The sequence below is a fragment of the Rousettus aegyptiacus genome, unplaced genomic scaffold (genome assembly GCF_014176215.1).
Source record: "Rousettus aegyptiacus isolate mRouAeg1 unplaced genomic scaffold, mRouAeg1.p scaffold_m13_p_7, whole genome shotgun sequence".
NCBI classification, from domain to species: domain Eukaryota; kingdom Metazoa; phylum Chordata; class Mammalia; order Chiroptera; family Pteropodidae; genus Rousettus; species Rousettus aegyptiacus.
This window is the reverse complement of record NW_023416310.1, coordinates 22134092-22152130: the sequence shown is the minus strand read 5'-3', so window position 1 is coordinate 22152130 and position 18039 is coordinate 22134092.

Below are 18039 nucleotides of genomic sequence, written 5' to 3'. Positions count from 1 at the left end.
ATAGGAAGCCATGGAAAAAGTGATTGTTAATTTATCGTTACCTAGGAATTAGTGCTGGATCAAAAGGAGAGCCTCTATTTGCTTTTTTTTTCTTTTTTTTCTTTTTTTCTTTTTCTTTTTGTTACAGAAACGCTGGCCCAAGAAGGCCTGTATGCTCCGGGAGAATTGCTTAGCTAGCCTTGTTTTTCCCTCCTGGCTCCCGTGACAGGGTGCTCCTCCCCACCAGCCTTTGCCAAGCCTGTATGCGTGTTGAGTCAAAACATTTTGAATATGAGCTCATCACATGTGAAGAGGGTTTACACAACAGCTTAACATGTAAATGTGCTATGGGCTCTTTCGGGGGATGTTTCAATTCAGATTTCCTGAAGCTGGAAAACTGCGAGGAGTTGGTACAATATCTCAGCGTTCTCCCTCGGGACTGAAGTGAGCAGCTGGTTTCCTGCCACAGACTAAACAAATGAATATGGATTCACTTGAAGGAGCCATGTAGTGTTTCTATAGCTTTAAGCATTGTCTATTTACGTGACTGACTGCTTGTACTGACATATACAATGGCCCATTGTGCTGATTCGGTGGTCAAGATAAGAATTAACATTCATTAAAACTACCTTAGCTGACCAATTTTGATTTCAGCTACAAATCAAAGTCAACTTGAACATCTGAAAGAAGAACTACATACAGGAGTTGTCTTTTCTTTATTTTCATGGGGGAAAGGGAGACCTAGAAGGGAATTAGGCTTCTTTCAAGATTAGGGTCAGGGAACACGGGGTGAGACTGTATGAACAAGACGAGAATGGCTTGGAAGGAGAGGAGGAGGAGACGAATGGCGAATGAGTGAAAATGGGACTTAATCTTAACCGCTTCGTCATGCTCTAGACTGAACCTCAGCACCTACTTGGCACTCCCTTCTTTTTTTCCCCTCCTTTCTAAATTAAACAAATAGAAAAAAAAAATCTAATATTAAATGAATATACCTCTTCCCGTCTGGTTACACAGTTTTGTCAAGCATAATAAAACCTCACTTATTCTTAAATGAGTGAAGAACAGACCAGGTTAATGAAATACTGAAAATTATGCAGACAGGTTACATTGTTATAACCAGTATGTATATGTAAGGAAATGAACTAGTAGCTAAAAAAGTGTCCTTGGCACTCCCAGATTAGGGTCTTTGCAGGTTTGCTTTAATGGATTGAGACATGTTTAGTGTGTTTCTTGTTGGTAAGCAAATATTTATTGCTAAAATATTTTAAAATAAGTTATCCTCCTAAGTAGTTTAGCATTCCTCTTATTTATGTTATTGCTGACACTAAAGAATATGTCATAAAATCTTTTGCTGATATAAACTTTAGACCACTTTGTATACAACTAATGATTAGCACACTGTTGAGGATGAGATTAACAGACTTTAGCATGGATTTTGTATTGGGAGGTTGCTAAGACTCTGCAGAGAAATATTTAAGAAAAGAAGCAAAGCAGAGTCAAGGCATTCAACAAATGTTTGTTGAGTCTCTTTCTTGCTCAAACAGGACTTGATGTGGTAAATTGAGATAATATGCAGCTAAGAACAAAAATAAACAACACTCACACATTCTATAAACCACACTAGCCACAACTACTTCTTCACCTCACATCTCTTAGCCAAAGGACCAACAAAGAGTAAAATACAGTGATTTGAATTTCACATCCTCTCCCTTATTCTGCCCAAATTCTGGGAATCAGGAATAGACAGTAGGAGGTAGTAAGAAGAGAAACAAAATCTGAATAATCACAAAACCAAATGGCTTAGGGGTGAATTCTAAAGCAGACCATGGGAAAAGGGAATCATTAAACTGTTTTCGTTTGATCTGTGTATATGAACCTTATTTCGAGTTCTACTTCTTTTTCAAATACCATCTAGCCTCTCTTTACATGAATTTTCCTACGCATAGTTTTCCCCACATCTTGAATGAACCCCATGTTCATCTCTGAACATTATTTTCGTTTGAAGTTCAATGCTTTTCCCTCAACTTAGCTAAAACAGCGACCACTTGCGAATTTCTTTATGTTCTTTACTCCAGCTTCAATTTTTGCCTGCTTGTGAGAAGTCGATCCTAACTTTAAAATTCAGAACTCCATTTCTCTTTCTCATAATTCAAATTTTGGTCTGCCACTCTGACTCATCCTCTCTCTCTGTGTACACAGAGCCTTTATTTTCGATTATCTCTATTTGGAAAGTCCTTTGACACAAAGGCTACATATGCTCCACTTGTCTGAAGTGTCAGGGTATGCTATAGAACAGAAAGAATTCGTCTACCCAGTGCTAGCAGAGCTAAACACTAAACACCAAGAATTGCAGTGGAGAAAGACTGGCTATTGTATTGTGAATGGTGCTACCCAGGAGAATGGAATCTAAGGCTCAAAAACCTGAACTTCCCGATGTCATGTAGGTTACAGATTATATAGGGCAAAATCACAAGGTGCTGTGGGTTAGGGGTTTGGAGTCGTGCTGGGAGATGATTGGTCAGAGGTGAGGTAAGGGTAATGAATCATTTCTTCAGGTCTTGAGGACAATTCTGAGGTCTGCTCTGGCGTTCTTCTGTCTGTTTTCATGGAAAAGTAGCCAGTGGGTTGTTCTGCCGTAAGGCTTAGGATCTGAAACATAACTTAGGTCAAGATGTTATCTTTAACTGAACAGAAACCGTACCTTGTGACTCTTAGTCAAGGCATGGCCACCGTTTCTGGCTGCCTTGGGGGTATTAATGACTAGTGAGGGAAAAGGCTAAGGCTACAGGGCAGGCTGTGAAGAAACTGAATAAGTTTTGGGGCTAAATAGTAAGTCAAAATCATACATTAAATCAGGACCCCTTTTCTCCCTCTCCCCCCATTTCAGGTAGAGGGCAAACATAGCTACATTTAGGGGTGAGGACAAGAAATCCTGACTCATTCACATAGCGTCAACATCATACAAATTCAGAGGCCCTGGCTGGCATAAGCAGTTTTCAGTGTAAACGGCGAGTGGATAAGGCAAGTCAAGCAGGTAAGATATTCCCACCATACCTCCTTCTGCAGCCTCTGCGCACCCCCTCCCCCACTTCCCTGGGCCTCTGACAGTTCTGAGGGCACAAACTGTTATTTCTGGTGTTGAAAATGCAACACAGACAGCAGACCCTCTTGTTCACTTTGGTTTCAGCCTCGAAGGGTTCCTATTTTCCTAGGAACTACCTCACTAGAGCTGAGTGGCTGTAGGGGTACCAATAGATGACTTGGTGGGGTGCTAGGGTCCCAATCTCTAACAACTTTTCTTAAAACCCCACAAGAAGCATATAGTAAAGTACCCCACAAGAAGCATATAGTAAAGTACATGGTTAGAATGATAACATGAACAAATACATACAGTAATTGGCAAAGCACGTGATGAACATAATCATAAAACTACATTTAAGAAATTACTGGCAAAACCTTTGTTTAAAATGCAGCCCACCATAATTTATAGAAGGAAGACACTAAGGAAGCGCTGTCCTTAGCATCTTGAAAATGGACTGTTTAAAGGGGAAGAGTATCCTAGATTTTGATTCTATCAAGTCTGTTTAAGAAACCGTCTAGGTGGATTTGTGGTGGTATTGGTTGATGACTGGGCCAGCTAGTAACCGTATCCACCATGTAAGCTCAGTTTTGACTCAATTATCTTAGCAGCTGGGACCTCTGACACCCCAGTCTCTATTGCCTTCCCAAGCTCCTCTTTTTAAAAAACAATTCTAGAGCTTCTACTGGCTGCGGATGAGGAGCACAGTGCAGGGATCAAGACTGTGGGACACTAGGGTGGACAAGACTCTGTGATTGGTGGCGTTTGAAAACTCAGAAGTCAGCTTTCATTTGTACTCCTGCTGCTGCTACTGACTGACATTTATTTGATATTTCCCATGTGCCAGGAACTTCATATACTTTATTCGTGGTCCTTTCAACAACCTTAAAAGGAAGATTCCACCCCCTCCCCCATTTCTTTATGCTAAACCTGTGGATCAGATGAGTTAAAAACACATTTAGCATCGCAGTTAGTAAGAGGCAAAGATCCCATGAAAACATCTGACTGTAAACCTGACCCCTTTTCCCTATACCCATGTCTCTCCTAGGATCATGAATTAACCTGTAGTTTATAGAATCCCTGAAGTAGTGAGATCGTTTATGACAAATTTTAGCCTGATTTTATGCACAATTCCGTCTGATTATTCAGACATAAACTCTCATTTCCCTTGGCAGGCACGAAAGGCCATCCGTGAAGCCCAAAACAACATTGTAAGCTCCTATCCAATTTCCTGTCCGTATATCTTTTAGAGTAATTATGGTTCATCCCTCTAGGCTTTTTGTTGATATCTATGTTTTGTTGATTTTTCTCCAGATGCATTGGGGGCACATGTCCAAATTAAATATCACTTATTTCCTGGCTCTTATTTTTAAGTTCTTTTTGTCCATTACTCTCTCTGGGGTTTATGTTATATTCCAATTAGTTTTTTACAAATCTGGGCTGCAGGCTATTAACTGCACATCCATGTCACTAAACAATGAGCTCAAGGCATTCAATTCTACCTGTTATGCAATCTTGGACTCTTCAAGATCATACTTCGACCATGGGTAATACTTAGAATCAACTGCTGAACACCACATATGACTTTCACTTTAAACCCCCAATTCACCCTTCTCATCCTCACCAGCCTCCCAGGCCACTAGGCTGGGTATAATTGTCTATAGCTCATAAATAAAAGTCAAGGCCGGCCAGGTTGTAAGGCTTGCCCAGGCTCATGCAAAGATGTAACCATGTGCAGGACTAAAAGCTTTTGTGTCACGACTATAAAAGATCAAAAGCATTCATGCATTTTATATAAAAAAGATTGACTATTATTTATTAAATTGCACTTTATTTGTTGGCATAAAAAACAGCTTTCAGGTTTTTATTTAAAGTGAGTTATGCTCACCTGGGAGCAGCTCCGGACAAAACGCTGACATGAGTGAAGCATGTTTTCAAACTCTGGGGCTTCCACTTTTAGTTCTTTGTTTTGTGTTCAGTTCTTATCACCTCATTCTTTTAGTGGGTTTATCCTTCCATTGCCAACTACACCTTCTAGGTCCCAACTTTGAAGCTTTGGGCTTTTTGTGCTCCTCAAATCACAGCCTGACTATGAGGGTTCTTTGCCTCTTGAGTCACCAAAAGATCCAGCTTTTGGTGGATTCTCACTCTGGAGCATCTAAGCTCAGAGTTTCTTTAACAGAGAACAAAACTTTTCATTCCTAAATCAGCGAAGATGCAGGCATGAGCTGGAGGGAGGAGATACTTGATTTAGAATCACATAGAGAGGTGAGTGACCGATGTATCTGCTCCTCTGCTGGAGTTAATGAGTACGGAGAAAGGAGGGCGGGCGCATGAGTGTCTGAAAGGGCTGGTGCAAAAGGGGAGCCCCATGGGGGTGGCTCCGTAGTGTAACGGTTAGCAGGTCTGCTTTACAGGCCGAAGGTCCCAGCTTCGCACCCCAAATGGAGCCACGGACCATCCCCCAGAGACACCGGTCCCGGGCCCCCAGAGAGCGGAGCTTGTCATGGGGGGTGGGGGTGGGGAACGCCCCGCTTTCAGAGATCTAGTTCTTAAAAAAGGGAGATAGCAACATCCGTAGGCCAGGGGTGGGGGAAGATTAGAAGAGAAGGGGGAAAACTCAAAAGGGAAGCCCCTGAGAGAGTGTACGAGGGATGTAGGGAGGAGGGGTCTGGAAACGCTCATTTCAGAATAAGTAGCAATGAGTGGGTTTGAAAATGCTGCTGATTCCATCATTTCACTGAGTGGACCCCTCTCCCCTCCTCTGCAGTGACCACTCTCACACTGGTCACTCTTCCCTCGAATTCTTGGTTTTGACAGAAAAACTCTTCATTGCCAGAGAGGGTGTAGAGAAATAGACAGTAGAAATTAGGGCATTCCTTTGAAAAAACAAATGTACTTTAGGCCAAGAGTCATAAAAATGTTCCCTTTGAATCGGTAATCCCTTTTCTGGGAATACAGCCTCAGGAAAGGATCCACGTATAACCTGCAAGCCTGCTCCACAGCGTGGGAGTGCAAACACACTTTCTTAGTGTTGCTTACGCTTCCAATGGTGTATTTGCAGAAAGTGGAGCATTGACTTTTTGAGGATCCTCCCCACCCCCTACCTATAGTGGTCAAGAGTACCAGGAGCTTATTCACCCCAGAGAGGGACAGAGAAGAAGCGAATTGGACTCGTCCACAGCAGATCTTCCAGTTTCAGGTGCTGCCGTTTCTGTCACTACCACCTGCATTGCTATTGAAAACGGTCCAAGGCATCCATGTCCACTGTCCTGCAGAAGTACCTGTTAGCTCCAGCACAGGCAACAGGAGTTCTTTGAAGTATGACAATCCCAGGCCTCAGGGCTGAGTTTATTAATAGTCTCCACACCTTGGCTCCCAGGTTTCCAGCTCAGAAGCTGCATTGCCAAGTTCAGTCATCATTCCCAGAACAACAGCTCTGTGCCATTTGGCTGGGTCCAGAGAAGCTTCCAGCCTCAGCGGCACGATGAGTCCCAGCATCTACCATGTTACATCTGGACCACTGGCCTGATTCTCCCTTTCATCCCAGGTCTTTGCCTCTAGGATCTCATTATCTTTCCTGGCCTCAGGACCTTGGGTGGTCGTACCAGTTTGCCTCTTTAAGTTTCTCTAATTTTGAATCGTGGGGAATAAATTTTAGATATTAATTTCTTCTCTGCGATAAGCCTTTGCTCCTTAGACAAATTAACCACCTCTTCTTCAATGATCAACTTTGCACTCTGACGGCACTCAAAGAGTGACAGTTTTAAAAGAGCTCTGTTACACCTGACCCCTAGAATAGTGGATATCTATTTCCCCATTGTGCAACTAAGGCAACCACTCAGTGATCCTTAATTAAAGAAAAAATATGAGCTTCTCTATTTTAAAAACAAAAATAAACATCTATATGCAGTGCATGCAGATATTCATTACACAATTGTTTGTAAAAGTCAAATATGAGAAGATTCCAAAGATACATCAGAGGGCTTGTAAAGTAAATTAGGATGCATCTACTCAATGAGACAACATGCAGCTATTTAAATAATAAGTATAAAGATTGTGAGAAAACATGAGTGTTTTCCTTCCTATTTTCCAAACTTTCTTTTAATTTGACAAATTAAAATGAATAAAAATCTCTAATAATTAACTGTCGACATGAAACTGTTGTCAACATGACTTACTGATGATTTATTTGGGAAAGCAAGGAACAAAGGACTGAAAAATGACTTCTAAATGTTTGCCTTACACAACAGGGTGACTATTGGTGCTGTTTATTGAGATGGGGGAGACAAAGTTGGGGATTGAAAAACTGGGAGCTTTGTTTGTCTAGGCTAAATTCGAGACGCCACTTAGACTTCTACGTGATGATATAGGGCAAGTAGTGAGGGATATGTAGGGGCCGGAGCTCAGGGGAGAGCTCAGCGAAATCAAGACAAGAAATTTTAAATTTGAGAGTCATCAGTATGTAGATGGAATTTAAAAACATGAAATTAGATGAGCTCACTTAGGGATATGGTATAAACAAACATAAGAAGATCTAAGACAGAGCCTCCAGTAATTCCAACATTTAGAGACCAGAAAGGGAGACCAGTGAAAAATCTTGAGGCAAAGCAGCCAGTTAGGTAGGAGGAAAAGAAAATAAAGCAGCATCGTGAGACTGGGAGAGAAGAGGCTTTTAAGAAAGAGGGAGTGGTTAACTGTGTTAAAGGCTACTGGGAAGTTGACTAAGATAAAGACACAGAAGTGACCTTTGGATTGGCAAAGCAGGCTGTTCATGACCTTGAAATGAGCAGATTCAGTGGCATGGAGAGGAGGAAAGCCTGACAGGAGCTGGCTGAGAAGAGACTAATAGATGAGGAAGTGGAGCAGTGACTACACAATTCTTTTTAAGAAACTACAAGAGAGCTAGAAAATCGGATTGCGTCTGGAGGGGCATATAAAGTCAAGAATTTTTCTTTTTAAGGAAGTATTAGAACATGTCTGCTCATGGAAGTGATCCAGGAGGGCAGGAAAAATTGATTATGTAGGGGTAAGAGAGGTTAATTACTGGAGGAAAGTCCTTGGGAAGGATGAGGGGACGGTATAGAGAACACGGATGGAGAGATTGGCCTTTAAGGAAGCGGCATGCACCCAGAGTCCTCGGCCCACATACCTGGTACACATAGTAAGTGCTCAGTGAGTAATTGCCACTGCTATTACAAGTGTTTGCCTCCTTAAACAACCAAGGGGAACAACGGTTGGTTGGTCTAACACTTTGCTCAAAAATCAGGCTGCAAATGATTGCATCAGCAATTCATACAGGCTGGCTGAAAAGGAAAACGATGAAAAGACAGAGTGGTCCATTCTGCTCTCCTGCAGCCCCACTCAGACAGGGTAGACTCTTCTATGAAGGATGTTAAAACGTGCTTGAAAAAGGAAAGAGCCTAGTAATTGACAAATAACTGATATGACTGCCTTTTAATTGAGTCATTTTCTTTTTCACTGGGTTGTGTTGGCTTATTAATAATGCTCCTCAGAGTTCCTGAGAGTGGCAGCCAGAAAAGTGGGGACTGTGGAGAAAAAAGCACAACCTCAAAACCTCTTCTTTTGTGTAATCAAGAATGTAGACCACTCTTAATTGCTGAGATACATACCCTGAAATGGCCACTTCACTGGCCTCTGTAGAGAAAATCTCCTAACCAAATTGTGTAGCAACCTAAGAGACCCAAAGTTATAGCTGTTATTTCAGAAAGTACTCTATTTTAGCTGGGAACTCGGGGCTTTATCTACATGGAATGTTATTCTTGATTTGGCCTCACTATTGAAACAGAGTAAGCGGATATTCCTTGCCAAATAGCTGACGGAGAAAATGTCCATGTCCTCAAAAGCATTGTTAAAAAGGAAAGATTTCTACAGAAAAACACAAGTTTTTGGTTACTTTCTCACTCAAATTTAATTTAGAATTAAAACAAAAGTGTGTCTGGCAGGATTCTTAATCGTAAGCATCAAAAATTAGTAGAAAAATAACTTATTAAAAGAATAGTGGAAATTACTTTTATGTCTATTGACGTCCAGTGGATAAATAAGTTGTGATATGGTTGTACAATGAAAAAAGAATAAATCATCAATACATATAAAAATATGAATGTATCTCACAGGCATAATATTGAGTAAAAGAAGCCAGACATTATGAACTGAGTATACTGTATATTTCCACTTATATAAAGTTTAGAAACAAGCAAAACAAATCTATGATGTTAGAGCATAAGGATAGTAGTTAATTCTCAGGGGTCGAAAAGCTGAAAGGGGATGTGAGAAAGGATTCAGGGAGCTGGTAACACAGTGTGCTCTCTCTCAAAAATTCATTGAACTGTATACTTTTGATATGTACTCTTTTCTCTGTATGTGTCTTCATGAAAATCACATGGAAAGAAATCAGGAAAAGGGGTATTAATCAATCAAAATACCACAGGTTCCGGGCTATAGTTCTGAGCACACTTCCTAACTGAGCTGAATTCCTCTCAGAAGTATTATTTCTTTAGATATATTAACCTCATCAATCAGAGTCCAGTCAAGTCTTGCTGTCCCAGGAACACATTTGTACTTTAAAGTGATTTCCCAGATTTCTTCTCTGATTCATCGACGTTGAAAGTTTTCGTCTATTCGGGCAATCTTATTTCCCGTAGTTCCAAGTTCACAGCAGGGGAGTCGTCTGACTGTGACCCCTGCATACTCATAACAGAAACATGCAAGATCTTCCTGAACATGCGATTTGAAACAAAAACTGCTGAGCCAAGTTGTGAGGAAGATGGTGAATTAAGAGAAGACAATCTGACCATCGAACGGAGAGTGATGAGGTGATTTCCTTGATGTCGATGAGATTGCACAAACCCCTGCTATGTTTATGGTTTCACTTTTACCCCTGTTGACCCCAAGTCATTCATTTGTAGGGCCTGCGGAGAGCTCGGCAGTGGAATCTTGTCCTCCCACTGCACTCTCTGTTTTTTAGGACGTTTTAAGAAAAGGTCCAACTGACTGCTCAGATAGAGAATTTCAGGGAGTGTGGTGCATTTCTTACCAAGATTTAAGCCTTGCCTGGCACCCCTAAAATAAAGCGCATGTGCTCCCTGACCTGTGTTAGCCCCTCAAAGCCAGCCCTGGGCAGCAATGTGTGATGGCTTCCTGGGAGACTCATCAGGACTTTTAGGTCTGAGATGGACACCCTTGTCTTCTTCTCTTAGTGGAAGATGAAGTAAAGAGAGAATGGATTTCCCTTCATAATTTTGTTTAGAATCCTCACTCTTCTACTAAAGCTGCCTCTATTCCTCTCAACAATGGGAAGTCAGAGAATTATTCCACAGGACCTTTTTGTAAAATTTTGTCCCACGTTTCTCCATTCCATTCCTGAATGGGGGTAGATAGTTTGGGAGGCGGCTGGCTGACAAAACTCAAAAGGCAACTCTATTTTCAGTTTAGAGAGAGGATAAATAACTTAGGGTGACTTCCTTCCAGATGCTTTTCTTCTGCCACCAGACTTTACCTGTTTACCTCTCTCCTGCTTGCACGTGATGTCTCAGTTTCTCTTTCCAGCTCTGTCTTCTCCCTTTAGCAGTCAGACTACATTTCCACCTGCCTGATGGACATTTTCAATGAAGTTTACTAATGGCATCTCGAACTCAATATAGCTAAAAGCAAATTAAAATTCTTTTATCCTATATCAAGTTCTTCTGGTTTACTTAGGTTAGTGATAGTATCATTGTTCTCTTCATCCAGGCTCCAAACCAACGGTTTCCACAGGCAAATGTTTACAGTCTGGCCAATTTGTTGCCTCTTTTCCACTTTTCTAGTTCAGAACCTCATCATGTCCCACCCATACTGGCCTCCCTCAAAAGCAGTCAAGTATGATTAAAAGCAAGTAAGTATACTGCCTCTATTGCTTATTAACTGTATAGGACTTTAGGCAAGTTGCTTAATTTCCTCATTTATAAAGTAGGATACTAATATCTGTTGCTATGAGAATCCAATCGAATTATGTATATAAAGTGGCACCAGCAAAGTACTCAAAAATGTTAGTGATTATTTCTATCTGTCCTCTCATTCCAATTCATTTTACTCAACTCTGCTAGAATTTATCTTCAACAGAGCAGTTCTGATCCTTTTTTAAAAACTCTCTGTGCCCTTGCCCAGTATCCGCATAACACCTGATATTCCTGTCCTAGCATTCCAGGACTTGTCCAATCTTCTGATCTCTCCCTCCCTTCCATTTATCCTGCATTCCAGTCAAATGGATCTCCTCTCCCTACCCACGCCCCCTCTACGTCATAGCCTGTATGACTTTGTTATGCTGTATCTTCTGTTTGATTCTCCTTCCCTGTCCTTCAAAGTCTAACTCAAATAGTTTGTCTCTGATGACACAATGTCCTTTTCTCTCCTTTTGAAATCTCAGCACATAATTCCATCTTTCTACAGGATGGCTCGCTTTCTTCCTGGTTCTATAGCTGCCTGTGTGCTCATCTTACCTCTCTAGGTGGAAAAAACTCCATTCCTCCAACCTCGCATCAGGGTGAAAACTGAAACATTCAAGTGTTCATTTTCCTGTCCTGCCAAAAAGATGCAAAGTAACTAAGCAAATTTGCCACTAAATCAGTGGCTGGATCGATGTTTCATAGACAAAGTCTTGCTCAAATAAGAGCCAATGATGGAAAATTACATGTGACTGTGAGAAATGGAAAAGTTTTGATTGTTCTAGCTCAAGCAATGTTCTGCTCACCCCAGCCTGTTTCCCCGGCAGCCCCCCACCTCTGGGTTCTCTGCTTTAGTGATTAGCAGTGCAAGGTAGCCTTAGCTCATCTAAGACGGACTAGGACAATTCCAATTTCTTAAATGTTTTTCAAATGGAACTCATACTTTTAGCATCAACTGGATATAAATATCACTTGTCTTTTAACTCGGGGAGGATCCTAAGAAAGCTTTATTTTTTACCCCCCAATGGCTGCTTCTTTTAGAATCCATGCTAGTTTCTTAAAATCCCACTTATGTGTAGCAATAGTTTCCTCCAGACACTGGCCACAGACTGGAGGGTGTGGAAGGAAAAGTGAATCTTGCCAGAAAACGATGCTTTGAAAATATGAGGTTAAATTCCATTTTGAAAAGTTTTAACACAACTTTCCTTCCCTCCCCTCTCCGAGCCCTAACTCACCTCAATCTTTCACTATATTTTACTCAATTCAAGAGCATTAAAAAAAAAAAATCTTTCATTAAAACATTTAAATAAATCAAAAATGATTCAAAAATGATATTGTACTACATTATTTAGTCCCAAATATTTCCTATGGTTTTTTACAATTTGTCATGTGGACCAGAAGTGTGACAAGCTAATAAACACGAGTGGCAAAAAGAAGAAAGAAAAAGAAAAAAAGAAAAAGGAAACCAATAGAATATTTCTAGTTTTAAGAGAAATAAGAAAATGTTTTATGAGGCTAGTTGATTCAGGTTTAAAAGAATTGCAAAGGCTTTAAATGTTTGTGTGCACGATCCTGCTGTTGCAATTTTAATATTTTGCACTGAAATAAATATACCACACCCTGCACTGTCGACTCTATGAATGACCTCAAATATGTCAGTCTTTTTTGATGTACTTATCTGGCTACAATATAACTCTTTTATTGTTGTTTTAAAATATATTTTGCTGATTTATTTTTTCCTTTGCAATATTCGGAGTATATCGTATTTATTTTCTTTTTTTAAAAAAAAAATTTTCTTAGGAAAAGATTCAAGCATACACAAAAGTAGAGAAAATAGTGTAATAAACTTCAAGTATCAATCACTCGAATTCTAGAATCGTCAGTCCTTTTACTTCTGCTTTATCTATACTTTTTTTCTTACATTCTCTCTTTCTTTTGGCTGAAGTGTGTTAAAGCAAAACCCTCATTACCTTATTTCACCCTTCTGTGTTTAAGGGTACATTGCTAAATATATGGATGTTTTCTTACATAATTATCATTTCATTATCACACCAATCAAAGCTGACAATAGTTTATTGGTATCATCTAGTACACAGTTCAAATTCAAATTTCCCTCATTGTCTTTAAAAATGTTTCTTTATGGTTGGTATGCTCAAACCAGGATCAAGCCAGTCCATGCATGCATTTTATGAGTTGTTTGGAGCTGGAGAAAATTTTAGGATTTGGTTAGGGAGAGCCTCTGAAGCAGGTGAAGAGAGGGAGAGTATTGTAAGTTGGGGAAAGGCTTTTGAGAAGCGATCCCTAAATAATGATCTTCAAGAGGCTTAAGTAAAGATTGGAACTATTTAGCTGCTAGGTAATACTTCTTCGAGTATAACTTCGTGGACTGAAATTTGTTCTGTTTATGAACACGACTTCCAGAAGAACTATTCTACCTCCTCCATCCCTCCTTACTCTAGTAAATATCATAGAATAGTCTTTCCATGCAGAAATATTTTTAGAGAGTTTCATAGTAGACATTGCCATAGCTTTTGCTGGCAATCCCTTAGAAAATTAGTTGTCCCTGTTTTCAGAGACATATTCCATGTAATCTCATCTTTCCTCCTACTACTCCATTCTTGGTAAAATAGATGTCGTGTTTAATAGTTCTGAACTTGTTCTGTCACGTTCATGAACACAATTAGCAACCACAGAGTGCTATAGAAATGTATGGTATGATGATGGGAATGGACGTGATGATGTTTTCTCCCTAACCCTGCCCTCATCTAGACCATTCTTTCAAGACTTCCAAGAATTACCCTGCAATGGACAGGCACTGACACCGAGGAAAACAAGACGGTTGCTGAGCTAGAGTGCCTGGGAGCATAGCATGTGGGAAGCTAGTCTGCAGCTGGGCTCTTGCGTGGGGCCAAAGAGCTAATAGGGTTTTGGCTTCCTGAACACCTCTGTTGAAACTCCCTGGGGAATTTTGCTTTATGAAATTTCCAGCAACTTGGGATCCCTGTGGGCTGGTGATTAGGAGCCTGGAGGTCTCCCTGTTGTATGAAAAGAAAAAAACATGTGTTTGAAGTAGCTGGGAAGAGCTGTAGGAGAGAGTTCATGGTTTCTCCCTGACTCCTACTGCGTGTTGACAGAAGCTGCCCCTACCACTGCTTATTGCCAATTACTTTTGTCCCCAGAGCCAAAAAAAATATATTTGAAATGAACCTTTTGAATTAGACCCATTTTCAAAAGGATCCACAGATGTTAAAATATTAATAAACAGGTGGGTGGCACAATACTTCGAGATTACATTAGAATTGATTTTTATAGGCTAAATTATTAACACCACAGGTGCTGACATATATTCTGGTATGGTTAGCAGATCCACTAATATCAACACAGAGCAACTCATAAAATGCATGGACTGGCTTGATCCTGGTTTGAGCATACCAACCATAAAGAAACATTTTTAAAGACAATGAGAGAAATTTGAATTTGAACTGTGTACTAGATGATACCAATAAACTATTGTCAGCTTTGATTGGTGTGATAATGAAATGGTAACTATGTAAGAAAACATCCATATATTTAGCAATGTACCCTTAAACACAGGAGGGTGAAATAGGGTAATGAGGGTTTTGCTTTAACACACTGCAGCCAAAAGAAAGAGAGAATGTAGGGAAAAAAAGTATAGATGAAGCAGAAGTAAAAGGACTGATGATTCTAGAATTCGAGTGATTGATACTTGAAGTTCATTATACTATTTTCTCTACTTTTGTGTATGCTTGAATCTTGATCCTCATAGTGACCCTGGAAGGCAGAGAATGTAAGATATTATTAAGCTAGTTTTAAACGTAAGCAAGTTGAGGCTCGCTGAGGTTAAGGTCTTTGTCCAATGTCTTGCGCTTGGCAGAACTAGAGCCAAAGTGTTGGTCTTTGCCTTCTACACCCGCGCCTTCCCCTCTTCTCCATGTGGCCTCAGTGTAGGCTTGGCCACACAGACGCTTTTTGGTTGAGCTTCCTAACTGGTGGACCCAGCTTTCTTGTATGCAAGAGAGGTATTCTTCAGTCTTTGGGGGACATGGATAGACCTGGGGCGGCCCAGGTCAGCAACCTCAAATACCCTAGTCTTTTTACCTTACTGCCATAAAATTGTCATTTTCTGTGTGTAAAGCGACATGGAAAATGTTACAAATCACTATCATGAAGGAAAGTTTAAATGTTTCTTCTTTTCACTAAACTTAATATCTGAAAGCCAATTAATAAGTCCTGGCCCTGAAAAGTCAGGTCCATAAGTAAGAAATAAAATTGAATTTATTATTTTTTCAGTGAATTTCAAACATCTACTTTTTCTTGAATAAGCCCCTTGCAACATGCATCGTGGGTTGAAGTGCTATTTAAATACTTCTTTTTAAAAACTTTATGCTCGGTTGCCATGGAAGAACTTTTTGTTCCTTTACCCGTTCTCCTCCAACAAAATAATTAATCTCTGTCACTCCTACCCTCTGCTATATTTAGGCCAGTTTCCCTGATCTAACCAATACGTCATGGTATTTTGTTCTGAAACAAATGAGTCAGTCCCATTGCGTGGAGTAATTTCTTTATTTATTCTTCAAATGGATTTAGCTCATGTCATTACTCTCACTCGGGCTATTAGGAAAAATTTTCTTCTCTCCGTGGGTTTTGTTTTTATTAGGTTTTCAATTCTGCTACTCTTGTTTCAGGTCTAAAAGCCAATTAATGAAAACACGCCTCAGACAAAGTGAAGTTTATTTTCAATACTTATCAATCCCTTCTATCTTCTCCCATTCCAGCTTCTCCCCTTTAACCTCTATCCTAGCATCCCTCAGGAACCTGTCCCCAGAGCCTTAAATAGTTTCTATCTGTCTCTCCCTTTAACTTTCTAATTGACAAAGTCAATTTGCAGTAAGGTATAGAACATTACTTCATACTGTACTGGGTTTACTATTCACAAAGCTGTTTTTCATGTGTAGACAGGATTCTGGTTGTAGGGATACATATTAGCCAAGGGATGCTTTTGTGTCAGTCTGTCCCAGAGCAGATTCTGGATGTCCTTTTGTGTGAGGAGCTATCTAATGATGAATGAGAAGAATGTTGTCTTGGTTGTGAATGTTTTATTCAACTGTCAGAAAATAAACTTGCCTTAAACAAAAAGATAATTTATTTTCTCATGTCATTGAACAGTCCATGGGTATATTTGAGTCATGGCTGGATACAAAGTCTCAGGTAATGTCATAAAGACCCAGGGTCTCTCTAACTCTTGGCTCTGTATTCTCTGTGGGCTCTCTTTTCACACCTTCCTGGTGGACAGGTGGCTGCCAGCAAGTTCACACTTACATCCTTATGGCTATAAGTCCAGTTCGAGTCTTATTCAGTTGCGTAAAGACAAGGCTAGAATTAATTCTGATTCACTTTATTTGATTCTATCGATATCGTCGAGCCAATCCTTTGGTGCAGAAAAGGTAATGTTCTGAGTAGTGAGGTTGGGATCACATGTCCACCCCTGGAGTCAGAGATCGACTGCATATGGATAAAGCACAATCGGGGTGCTGGGAAGGCACAAAACAATTGTCTACTCCAAATGGTAATGAAAATATGTAGATAAAGAAAAGTGTAGGCAGACTTAGAACTCACCCTGAAGTGAGAGAGAATAAAGGTGTTTGGCAGACCTATTACTTTTTAATATTCTTGATACCAAAAAAAAAAAAAAATGTGTTTGATCCAACCTCTAGAGAATTTATTCTAAGTGTTCAGAGAAGCAAGGAGAGGAGCAAAGGGGGGCATCTGTAAGACATCTGGAAGCTTAGTTTCTAAATGCTTATAATACCAGGGAACTGGAAAAAGACTGGAGAACAAAGACACGATATTTAGTCCCTAATTAAAGAACCACGAGACTGGTTGGCAAAGGCCTCTCCAATTTCAGCAAAAGCTGAAGCAAGGCTATTAGAGTAACAAGATCAAGAAGAGGGATGGTAGAAACTGTGATGAAAATGCAGAACATTGCAAGACCATGCTCTAGTCACACAGCACTGGGTCAGGCAGGTACCCCCAGTCAGAGCAGCAGGAGCCATCAAAGGATTAGCAGAGCAGTTAATGGTGTGTAGTTTCAGATTCAGGCACATCTTGACCCATATCCTTACACTTCCTGGCTGTGTAAATTTGGGCACATTTCTGTGACTGGGGATAATGATATGATGCCTCTCTCCTTGGGTTGTGTGAGAACCAAGTAATGTCCCTGATATAAAGGGCTTAGCACAATATTTTACTAATAGTAGCTGGTGGGAACTAGATGTTAAAACTTTTGAAGCTGCCATTTTAAGTTCTAAGAGGCCATTTGGGGTGTAAAATGTCTGAAATTTTGGGAAGAACTACTTGAGTGGTCCCTTTAGGGTTTGCAGTTTTAAGGTAGGCTCTACCTATAGGAGGACATTTTTGATTTGTGGTTTAGATGCTGTTCTTCTATTTCATCAGGCTGTGCCCTTCCCTTTCCACCTCTATAGCTGTCTACTGAAGTAAGGAGAGGGGATCCTTTGGAGGAAGAAGGATTTACAGTTTCGATTTATTAAACTATCTGATGATCAGAGCTGGACCCAAATGAGGCCGCCCAGCAGGGAAGGATTAATGATCAAGAGGGAATCAGAGTGTGGACTGGTAATTCTCACCTTGACACCCGGATCCATCCAGCAGCCCAATGCAAATGATATGCCTTAGAGAAAATTGTGCGTGTGTGTGTGTGTGTGTGTGTGTGCGCGCGCGCGCGCGCGTGCATGTAATGAAAGGCCCTAATATTAGGAGCCAGAGCACTCCAGACTTAGAAGGTTTTACTTTGAGCACCTGGGACCTAGCCTAGCACAAAAAGAAGAACAATTTCCCTTCTATCTCAAGAAAGGAGCAACAAGATGGGGCTGGAGCTGCCAGTCCCTGCTCTGACATGACTGTAAGACATGTCAAAGAGGAAGCAGCTTTGTCTAGATTTCATATTACTCTTCTGCCTTTAGCATCTAAGGTCAGATTAAACATTTCTTTAAAAGA